This window comes from Pinus tabuliformis, chromosome 4_2 (assembly GCF_031772625.1).
Source record: "Pinus tabuliformis cultivar Carrire ecotype Pingquan chromosome 4_2, CPIR1, whole genome shotgun sequence".
In the NCBI taxonomy this organism is placed as follows: Eukaryota; Viridiplantae; Streptophyta; class Pinopsida; order Pinales; family Pinaceae; genus Pinus; species Pinus tabuliformis.
In genome coordinates, this window is record NC_142304.1 from 460210996 (window position 1) to 460222867 (window position 11872).

General features: G+C 36.6%; 1 pseudogene; it reads left to right on the forward strand.

Annotated features, from left to right (window-relative positions):
- LOC149169947 (protein argonaute 4B-like) overlaps positions 1-11035 on the forward strand; it is a 41113-nt pseudogene extending 30078 nt beyond the window's left edge.
- The last annotated feature ends 837 nt before the right edge of the window (positions 11036-11872 follow it).

The window sequence follows — 11872 nt, forward strand, 5'->3', positions numbered from 1 at the left end:
GTCACTTTGGTGTAATTAAAACGGTTGCACAGCTGCAAAGATTTTGTTATTGGCCAAAAATGAATGAGACAGTTTCTAGATATGTAACAGAGTGTACCATGTGTGCTAAAAGCAAGCCCAACAATAGAAAACTAGGCTTGTACACTCCACTACCAGTTCCTTATCATCCTTGGGAAAGTGTTTCCATGGACTTTGTTGGAGGACTACCTAAATCTAGGAAAGGTCATGACTATTTATATGTTGTTGTGGATAGGTTCAGCAAAATGTGTATTTTGATACCTTGTAATAAACAGCTTATAGCTGAACAAGCTGCAAAGTTGTTCTTTTAGCATGTATGGGTTCATTTTGGATTACCCACTTCCATTGTATCTGATCGAGACACCCGATTTGTTGGGAAGTTTTGGTTGAGTCTGTGGGAACTAATGGACACCAAACTGAAGAAAAGCACAACCTTTCATCCACAGACAGATGGCCAGACAGAAGTGGTCAACAGGACAGCGATCTAGTTGCTTAAAGGCTATTGCAACAAGAATCCCAAAGTTTGGGATGAACATTTGTGTTATGTGCAGCATGTTTACAACCGAGCAAAACATTCTTCTACACAGAGATCTCCTTTTGAGACCTGTTTTGGTTTTACATCAAGGTCTCCCTTAGATTTTGTCTTTGGTAAAGACATAATAGTTGATGGACACAATGATGTGGACAAGGCAACCAAGTTCATTGAACAAATCTAAGAGATTCACCAGGCAGTATAGGAACAGCTGGAAAATAGCCAAGCCAATTACAAGGCAAGGCATGACAAGCATCAAATGGAGCATAGTTTCCAAGTTGGTGATCAAGTCTAGTAGTATATCAACAAAGACAGAATGCAAGGTGAAGGTAAAAAGCTAAAACCAATAAGGCATGGACCTTTCAAGATACTTGAGAAAATTGGTGAGAATGCTTTTCACCTTGATTTACCAGCTTACATGCACATCTACTTAGTTGTTAATGTATATAGCTTGAGACTATTTGAAACTTCATTAATTGAAGATCCCGAAGATCAGAGTCAATTTCCTTCTATTGATGATCTGTTACCTGAATATCTTAATGAATTGCAGGAAGACACAGTTCTGGGCAGGAAGGTGAGGACGACGCATAGGGGAGATGTTGAGTACCTCAGGATTGGAATCAAGGGTTCAAATCCAAGTAGTGCAAAGTGGATAGAGATTGGACAAGTGAGACAGCTATACCCTCACTTAATCGATGCTTGAAAACCAACTTTTGGTGGTCCAAAAGATTTTTTTCAGTGGGAAGGCAATGATCTGAATTGGATCCTTAAACACTCTTTAAAACTCATATCGAAGTTTCAAAGTATTATGGATGTCGAAGCTTATCAAAAATAACCTTTGAACAATGGCAATTTGTGGTCAGCACAGAACAACGAGGACCCTCAATCAAAGCGCGCAGATCGTTAGCCCATGGTGACCGCACACTAGCACAAATTGACAAATGGGAGGTCAAATTCAAAAATCGAGGCAGCTTCTAATATACGATTAGCGCTAATCGTGTCACTAACCGCATATCATAGGGTGTCCCCCTCAGTGAAGGAAAGACCCCAAGCACTCGGTCATGAGGAAAAGCATAAAATCATATAGAAATCTCTGATTTCATCAGAAGGCAGGTCCCATGCTAAAACCGGTAAGATATCAGAAGGGCTTCAAGTGGTAAGCGGGTTCAACCAAGTCTTGCGTGATGCCATACACTAGGTGACACGTGTCCAGCAGATGAGAGAGAAAACTGCTCACATCGCGCAGGTAAAGGTCATGCTACTTACCCGCAAGATATGGACAGAGACCGTAGGATTTGGAGGCTCTAGATCAACAACAGAGAAATGATCTGATGGATGACCAGATTCGATGGGGAAATAGGTTGTCATATAAGATTTGAGGTCCGGCATAACTGCTGAGCTGGCAGAGGAATCAGTTTTACGGGCAATCTTGGAGCAATAGAAATAACAACCATTCAAAGAGAACTGAAAATCATTTCACGCGGAAACAAGTGGCCACCTCTCTGTGAAGCATTACACAGTGATGATGACGCAGAGTAGGGGAATTCAAGCAGACAGAGGCAGGAGATCTAGAGATCTGGGAAGCGGAAACGAATAGTCATGGAGCAGATTGGCTTTAAGCCATGACCAGACAGAGAGCAGAAAGGGGAGGTAGAGAAAGAGAAGCAAAAATCCGAGAGGCAATAAAGAAGTAAATTGCAGAGAACACAGAAACCGAGTTGACTTGTTGATAAAGGCAGCATCAAGCGAATAGAGATAGAGAGATTCTGAGAGTTTGTGAACTCCAGAGAAGGCTTGAGAGGTTCAAGCAACTCTTCTGTGTATACCTGTTAGGTATTGAGTACCAAATTGGACTCATACCACTAAGACCAGTTGAGGTCGAGATTCAGTAAGGGGAGTCTGTGTACTCTAGAGACTTGGGGAATCCAAGTACAATCCTATTTATCACATCTGTTCCGTGAGACTCAATTTGAGCTCACTATTGTAAAAAAACTTTGCTTTAAGACACAATAAAAAGGCCACCACTGAATGCTAGACCAGGAGACATAGCCCAAGAGGATTGGGTGAACTCCTTATTAAATTTTTTGTGTTTATGTGCTTTCTTACTATGCTTCTTTTACTATTTCAGTGTCTGTGTATTTTGCAATCTTATCGATTCGTTGCATAAAATCACACAAGTACACCCCAGCACTTGAGTCTGTAATACATTCATTATTTCTCTGAGGTCATCTACGGGTGATTTCAGATCAGTATCCATGGGGGTTTTATTGGTAGACTTTTGAACCCTAGGCCATTTTCCCTACGAATTCCAATAGTTGGCATGTGTGTGCACCTCTAGAATTAATCAAAAAATAGGTTATTTTTCTGACACCTTTAATAAGATCACTCTCTTATTGACAGGAGGTTATTGAAGAAGTTACAAAAGAAATTTTGACTCAGCAGTCAACCTTGGAGAAGGTTTAAGAGGGAAAGGAATTCTTGGGATAAAGAAGGGAGAGGAGAAAATTTTCAAAAATTTTCCTAAGTATGGGAGTATTATGTAGGAAGGGATTGATATTGCACATAGAAGAACACAAAGATAATATATTGCGTTAGGTCCCTATAATACTAGTGTATTCCCTTATTATTAGTGTCATTGTAGCCCCTTATTGTTATTGTTGTGCCCATGTTGTCCTCATATTGTTATTATTCTGCCCCATAGAAGCCCACTATTGTTATTGTTGTGCCGTTACATTATTATTTTTATGTCAGCTCTGATTATATTGTGACCCCTTAGACTCCTGTATATAGAAAGGAGGTCTTGTCATTTGTATCATCCAAGAATTTTTCATTTGTGTAATGTAAAGGAGGTTTCCCCCTCGAAGAGGTTGATTTTGAAGTCATTGATCTATCTTTTGTTCTATTTTGTGAGTTAGTTGCATAACATTTGTCAAGATGTATGATAGAGGTTGAATGTTATTGCATGCTAACTATAATATTCCCTAGTTGATAGAGTAGTTTCCAGCCATGTAGGTTAGTTAAACATGGGCCAACGTGGCAATTCGGCAAGTTATGGGGCAACAAATATTTGAAGTTGGCATTTATGAGGAAATATCATCTAGGGGGAGTTGGTTAAAGATTCCCTAAGCTAGATATGGAAGACTTCCTCTATAAAAATTATTGTTGCCGATGATCAAGGGTTCCATGATGAGATAGGTTAGATGTTGTTCAGTTGGTTGCTTAGGGATCAAGTGTTATGTTCTTCTACATTCTATTCTAATTTCTATTTTACTTGTTACATGATGCCAATGTCTTGGTTTTATTGATGGATTCTATGGAGATAAAAAGTTTTAGGCTACAACAAGGTGTATTTTGTAGATATTGTGTTAATTTGTATTGTATGGCATTGTCTAATAGAATAATATGAAGGACTACTTGAGTCTTTGTTGTCAGACACATAAACCCGATGTATATTTCTTTGTTGATGGTTAATACAAATGTGAGCTCTCTAGGAGTTGTGTCTCAACTTTAATCTTTTGATGTTTAAATACTTTGTGTCAATGGGGAATTTTGTGAATGGACTTTGAGCCTACACAAAAGTTGTGGTTTATGTCTATGCAATGACTTTATCTATTATAAATAACTATTTCATTGTATAATGAATGGATCCTTTGTCCTATTATTTTGCGTCGAAGTTAATATTTTGCATATACTATGGAGGTATGTCAAAAAAATGAGTTTTATGTTCAAATTGTGTGTCATGTGTGACTAGTGTTGGACATAATCTATGAAACATTGTAATTTGAACATTAATCATTTGAAATGTATGTTTTCACAATGGGATTGTCTATGATATATAGTGACTATGAGATCCTGGGTTGGTTCATTGTGAGCTGGAATTGTCTCTTATCCACCTAAATTTATGCATAACTTTCAAATGTTTTATAAACCCATTTCATACCTTGCTTGAGACCTCGTCTGCTTCAAGACATTAACAATTCTAGTATCGATGGGGGTTTAATTGGAAAACTTATGAACCTTGGGTAATTTACCCTACAAGCAATAAAAAATGTTTCAGTTGTCGGGACCTGAAGTTCTATGGTAGAAAAGTGAATGTGGAGGTCAACCCAAGAGTATATTGGACAATGGTTTAACTAGAAATGATATGATTTCATGGTAGAGAAAACCCAGAACAGGCATATTATTCCAAAAGATTAGTTGTGGAGATACCTATTTTTTGTGTTTCACAAGATCTTCTTCGAGGATTCATATTTTGGGAGTGGCTTAAACATCAACTGGAGCATCAAGGATTGGGACTCCATCGAGAGCCTTATTGTTGGACACCCAAGCTACTACAAAGAGTGAATACTATAAGTAATTATGTTTCTTGAGCCATTGATTTTTGGTTAACTAGCATGCTTGAAGGGTATATAGTATATCTTGTAGTAGATTTCACCCGATATTTCAGTGTAGGTGAGAAATACTTCTTTAGGGAATCACGAGGTAGGTATACGATTACACTATTGACTTGGATTAAAAGAACGTGTGATAGGGGAATAATTTCGTTGGAATCTGACACCATGAGTGGCTAAATCCCTTTGTGATGTGGGGAACCAAGGAGATGACCTAGCAATGGTTTGAAGCAGAGAAAGGAAATGGGGCAGGAAGAGTGGCATAGATACAAAGAAGTGTATAGTAAGTGAGATGAGGACTTAGGAACAAGCAGGGAAGAATGCTAAGAAAGAGACCATTGTTAGGGAATGTGGTTGATTTAGTGCTAGAGAATGAATTGTAGAGGGGGAAACATCTCCCAAAAGGTGAAGAAGTGCCACTGGCATGGTTAGTCCAGGAGTAAAGGATGCTTTCCTATCATCTAAAAGAGTGGGAAAGACAAGTATTAGAACTATCATTCTATGTAGTGGGACTAGAGTTATTCACAGTCCAAACATAATGAAGAGGACTATGATAGAGTCGATCTTTAATGGAAGGTTATTATAAAGGTGTGTAATGCATAATTGAAACATACAAAATAGTGGAATTTTGGGTCATAGAGAATATAGAGAGGAAGAGAGAGTGTAGAGTGGTGTAGAGGAAGAGTGCCTACACCATAAGTGGAGAGTAGTGCCATGTAGAGGGCCCTCAACCTAGATAGAGGAGAAGGTTATTGTGAGGAAAGAGAAAAAGGGGAAGCACATCACCTGAGTAGTAATGGGGAAGGGATAAAGGAGGAGGAAGAAAAACTCTACATAGATGATTCACTACACCCCATCATCCAAGAAATAGTCATCCCCTAGATCAAGCCAAAAACATTTCATGCGCCTTCTGGACCTAAGGTAAATTCTTCGCTGTTTACTGAATTTTCTTAGTTATCAATATTAGGACATCGTAAACATTGTGACAGTGAATGTAGTAGTAGAAAAGGAGAGGTAGAAGTGGAAGGGGGGGGGGGAGGGAATTTGTGCAGGTATAGGTACAGGAGAATTTGAAGGAGCATAGGTGGGATAAATAGCTCCCATTTATTCTTCCCACAATAGGGACCACAAAATCTAAATAAGTAGGCACTAGGAGACCAACCGTAGAAGGGATCAATTATTTGTTGATACTACCAATATTTTAGGGGACTAGAACCAAATATTTGGAACAACATTGGCTTGTGTGTGAAGTCGTATAGGCTATTAAAAAAATCCGAGGTAAAGTGATGAAAAGAGCTTAATTGGAGACTAATTTCAGGGACCATGCACTCGTGCAGTATATGAAGTAGATATATACCTTGCTACCAGGATATCCTCTCACTTTGGCAGACATAAAAAAGCATTATTGAAAGAATTCTAAAAGCACAAGGTAGAGTCCCAATGTAGAACTGAAATCAAAGAGATTAAGCAAGGTGGCAGTGAATCATTATGGGACTACTATAATGCCCCATAATAATAATAATAATAATAAATAAGTGAGAATATTAATATATAATATAATAAATAACAAAGTGAAGTTTTGAATAAATATATAAAAATAAACTATAAAAATAGTAAGAATAAGTAAAGTTAACAAAAAGTAAAAAACATTAAAATAAGCAAGAATCAAATTAAAAAAAAAAAAAAAAGTGTTAAGGAAAACTTAAAGAGAAAAATAGAAGTCGGCATCCATACATGGATTGTGTGCATGAGAATCCCCTTTCAATCCTCTTTCTATTTATTGGATGAAAGGGAGGTTAGACGCATTCACTATTTCAAGGAGGAGAATGTTGAGAGACAAATGATTCATTGGTTGTAGTATTTGATTGAGAACTTGGGGGTGGCTAGTTGTAGAAATATTCTATCTAGTTGAGCCTACAATTGGGTGGAGAGTCATCCCCAAATTACTATGTCAAGAGATTCATTCTTGAAGCACAATTCAAGAAAAAAAATTGCATATGGATGAAAAGAAAATATTTTTTTCTCTATTCTATAATTTTCATCCTTTCTCATTTTCTCAATATTTCCTTGTGGATGACTCTCCACTCAACAGTAGGTTCAACTGTACAAAATATTTCTACAACTAGCCACCCCTAAGCCCTCAATCCTTTGTCTCTCAACATTTCCTCCCTGAAATAATCAATACCTCTCGCCTCCCTTTCATCCATTAAATATAAATGGGATTGGAATGGGATCCTCATGCACACAATCCATGTGTGGATGCCAACTTCTATTTTTCTCTTTAATTTTCCTTAACTCAATGTTTTTTCTTAATTTGATTCTTGCTTATTTTATTCATTTTTACTTTTTGTTAACTTTACTTATTCTTACTATTTTTATAGTTTATTTTTATTTACTTTTCAAAACTTCACTTTGTTATTCATTGTTTTATTTATTTACTATTATTATATTTTCTTTATTATTTTTTATTTTTTATTTTATATATTAATAGTCTTTATTTATTGTTTATTATTTCATTTATTATTATTATTGTTGTTTATTAATGTGTAGAATTACACTTATAAACATTTCTTATTCCATATAAGTTAAAAATTTGTATCAGGTTGTTTTTAACACAAACAGTAGACATAGATATTGCACCAAAAACAACTAAGGCAAATACTATAAATATTAACATATAATTAACTAGTATATTTGAAATTTAAAAAGTGGATTAGGTTGTACATGGAAATTAACATATGATTAGTTTGTTTACTTGAAATGGTCCATTGCAATTATATATACCAATTGAAATTAAATAAATCATTATAAATCTTAAAATCAATGATTTAAATGATGGGTGAAAAGTCTTATTTATTCCATACAAATTAAATAAAGGTATTAAGATGTATGTATAAGTTAAGCTTACTATTAATTTGTTCACTTGAATGGAATCACTGTGATCATATTTTTTTATTGTCATTCTCCCCATAATTCTCCACTTCCCCTCCCCCACCCCCTAACCATTTGAGAAGAAAAAATGGTTGATGACATTAAGCTACCTATCTTTAAAGGACTTGGATCAAAGGATCCTGACCAGTTCTGGTTTGTAGCTAATGTAGTATGGAAAGCAAGATTGATTACTGATGAAGATGTAAAGAAAGTGCAACTCATCATGATGTTGTGAGAAAGAGCACTGACATGGTACATGAAGTATTATGTGACTAATATTATGGTTGCTTCATTCGATGATATTAAGAAAGTGTTGGTATCAGAATTCAAGAAGTCAAAATCAGAATCACAGTGCATTACGAAGCTTAAGGAAATCAAATAGTCAGCTACTGAGTTCATGTGGGAGTTGGATCAACGATTTAAGGTGTTAATGGGATAAGTAAGCTTTAGCATACCTCTAGAACAACATAAGAAGTGGTTTATAGCCGCGATACTACCACATATCAAGTTACCCTTGATGCAGTAGAAGATCGCGACTCAAGCTGAAGCATTGGAGATTGCGATGAAGATGGAAGCTTCGCCGATCAGAGATACTCATGCAGGAGTATAGTAGATTCAGAGCTAGCTAACAAATTTGACCTTGGAATTACAGGATATCAAGAAAGTTAAAGAAACTAGATCAAAGGTATGGTGTACAAAATGAAAAGCAAAGGGCCATTATAAGGATCAATGCCATGTGTTCAGAGATTACTTGGAAAGTGGAGCACATAATCCAGTGAACCCATGATCAAGTTTGTGGTGTGATATTTGTATAACGAGAGGCCAACATCACTTTGAAGGTTTCTATTTATTATAGAAGTACATACAGACACCAAAGAAGCTATTTTGCAACTTTTGTAAATCAGTAGGCCCTGACGAGAGAAATTGTCAAATTTATGACTTGATGATGGAGCGCACTTTGGATGCTTATAGACTGCAAGATGAAGGACATACATGTGAGGAGCCAAGATAGCATGTTGGTCGAGGAGGTTTCCAAGGGCGAGGAAGAGGAGTCATTCAAGGATGCGGCCATATTATCTGTTATAATTGTGGACAAGTAGGGCACTTCGCAAGAGACAAACAGAACCCTACGACAACCAGCAACTACTGTAATTCTTTTGATCACATGATAGAAGAATGCCCTGTCCTTATCACAAATATGTAGGAGAAAAGGAACCACAACCTGTAGCAGTCCCTCAAATGATGATTGTTGAGCCAAGGGAGGATCAATCGTGCATCGACATTGTAACAAGAATCAAAGTTTGCAAGTGGAAATGATAAAGACGATGGGAAAAAGGAAGTTGAAGCCACATGGGTAAGAAAACTACCGAAAAATACCCTACATTTGAGATTCATAATGAAAATCAAGTATTCATGGAGGCAAGGCGAAGCTTTATGGATGATGGGGCTTCGACCTCTAATCTGCAGTGAACTCAGAAGAATAACTGTGAAATAGTACAAATTGTGACACAAGATGTGGATCCAGATATTTTCAAGTCTTTTCTACAGACTTGCATGAAGTTGTTAAGAAAAAAGAAATATTTGGATGGATTGTGGGAATTGATAGACTCTTGTGCTTCTAAGGAAGTACCACAAAGCGAGATGTGTGCATTAAGCAACCTACATTGACACAAGAAGAGGACTGAAAAGTAAATCGGGCTTACTACACATATTGGAAGATATGACATGGATCAAGTTATCCTAGATCTAGCATCTGATGCTAATGTCTTACCGAAGCAGACTTGAGAATTGATGGGTAAGACAAAGTTGCAATGGTCACCAATCCAGCTGAAGATGGAAAACTAGCTGAAGATTATTCCTCTAGGAAGGTTTTCAAGTATCACAATAGACATTGAAGGAGTGCACACTACTACTAACTTTGAAGTAATCGAAATTGTGGATGATAGTAATTCATATCCTATGTGGCTTGGATTGGATTGGGAATTCGCTAACATGGCTATAATTAACTTGAAGAAAAGGAAAATGATATTTGAAATCAACAATGTGAGAGTCATTGTTCCATTAGATCCATCTAAAGGAGCGAGGTATACTAAACCTATTAAAGAGGAGTACAATGCAGATGAAATCGACAAAATTTACCAGATAACAACAAAAGGAGAAGTGGATCAACCCTATTGCAGATGGAAAATTGGGTTGGGATCAATATAGTTCCTGCACTTCAAATTTAGAAGAATAATTAGAAAACTAGAAAAATAGGTTACATAAAGTTCTTACAAGGTGATGTGCAAGGATCACTAAAGAAGTATGTTGTATGACAGTAGAGGTATGCGATTTACCTTTTTATCATGGTTTTGGTAATGTCAATACTTTATTTATAGATTATGAAAGGCAGGTACCAAAATTTCAGAGGTTGTTAGCTCTAGATTTAGCCCTAAGAGCTACTCCTACTACATGGTGGGGTACACATAAGAAGAATATAGGAGATTGGAAACAATGTTGAAGGTTGATGTGGGTAAGGTTTGATCAAGTAGAAACAGAACAGGTAGATAAGTATGATGGTCAAATTGATCCTCATGAACACATACAGCTCTATATGACAACATGGAAAGAAATTCCACAAGAAGAATGGGTTCATGGCTTCATCGAAACCTTGGAGAAAATTCCATAGAATTAGTATTTTGAAATAGAACTGCGACATGGTACTGCAAGCTAGGCATAGATGGTTGATGGATTTGTAATGACATTTAGTTTTGAAAATGATTGTCCATATATAGATGCGGCCCTTCAAATAGTTAAGAATGATTTTTGAGAACGAAGTTCCAGTTGTTTGGCAACTTGTTTGGCTGCATAGTTACATAATGTACTGGAATGCTACAATTTCATTGCAGAAGAGGAGGAAGATACTCGCAATATCGACATCGCAGAATCTGAAGGTCATCACAAAGTAAATGGACCTAAAATAGAGATGCCTAATATAACGAAGCCACTAAAAACGAAGAAGGTGAATATAGGATTAGAAGATGAGCTGAAGTTTGTAACAATAGGATATTACTGGGATGAAGACACAGTTAGCAAGATAACAGATATTTTGCATGAGTACCAGGAGTTTTTTCCCACTAAGTACCCAAATATGAAGGGCATAGTAGGAGACTTAGGGTTATGAAGATTCCTATAAAGCTTGATGTGAATCCTGTCAAGCAAAGACCTTATAGACTGAATCCAAAATATAAGGAAAAGGTGAAGGAAGAAATAGACAAGATGTTAGAAGTTGGGATCATTGAACCTGTTGAAGAATCTGAATGAGTGAGTCCTGTGGTGGTTCAGGAAAAGAAGGAAAAAGGGGAAATCAAAATTTTTGTGGACTTGAGGAAATTGAATGATGCACGTCTGCATGAACCCTTCCCTACACCATTTATAGATGAAGTATTGGACAATGTAGGAGGATAGGAGGTGTATTCTTTCACAAATGGATTTTCGGAGTACCATTAGATTAGAATTGTGCCAAAGGATAGACATAATACAACCTTTGTTATAGAATGAGGCTCTTACCAGTACACAGTAATGTCTTTTGGTTTGAATAATTCTCTTGCCATATTTTCTAGACTTGTAATGCAGCCTTCAAAGAATATATACACAAATTTTTGGAAGTTTACTACGACGATTGGAAAATCTTTGGGATGTCGAAGAAGCATGTGGTGAGCTTGAGGTTGATACTGGATATATGTAAACAATACCAGATATCATTGAACCTAAAAAAAAATATAACTTTTTTGCACCATTTGGTATACTATTGGGACATGTAGTTTGTAAGCGGAGATTAATGGTGGATCCCACAAAGATCTTAGTTATTGTGAAATTTCCAGCACCGAAAATAGTGAGACAACTATGCATGATGCTAGGACACATTAGATATTACAGAAAGTTTATAAAGGGGTATATGCAAATAATTTCACCGATGGCGAAATTTCTAAAGAAAGCATGACCTTTCAATGGAGCAAAG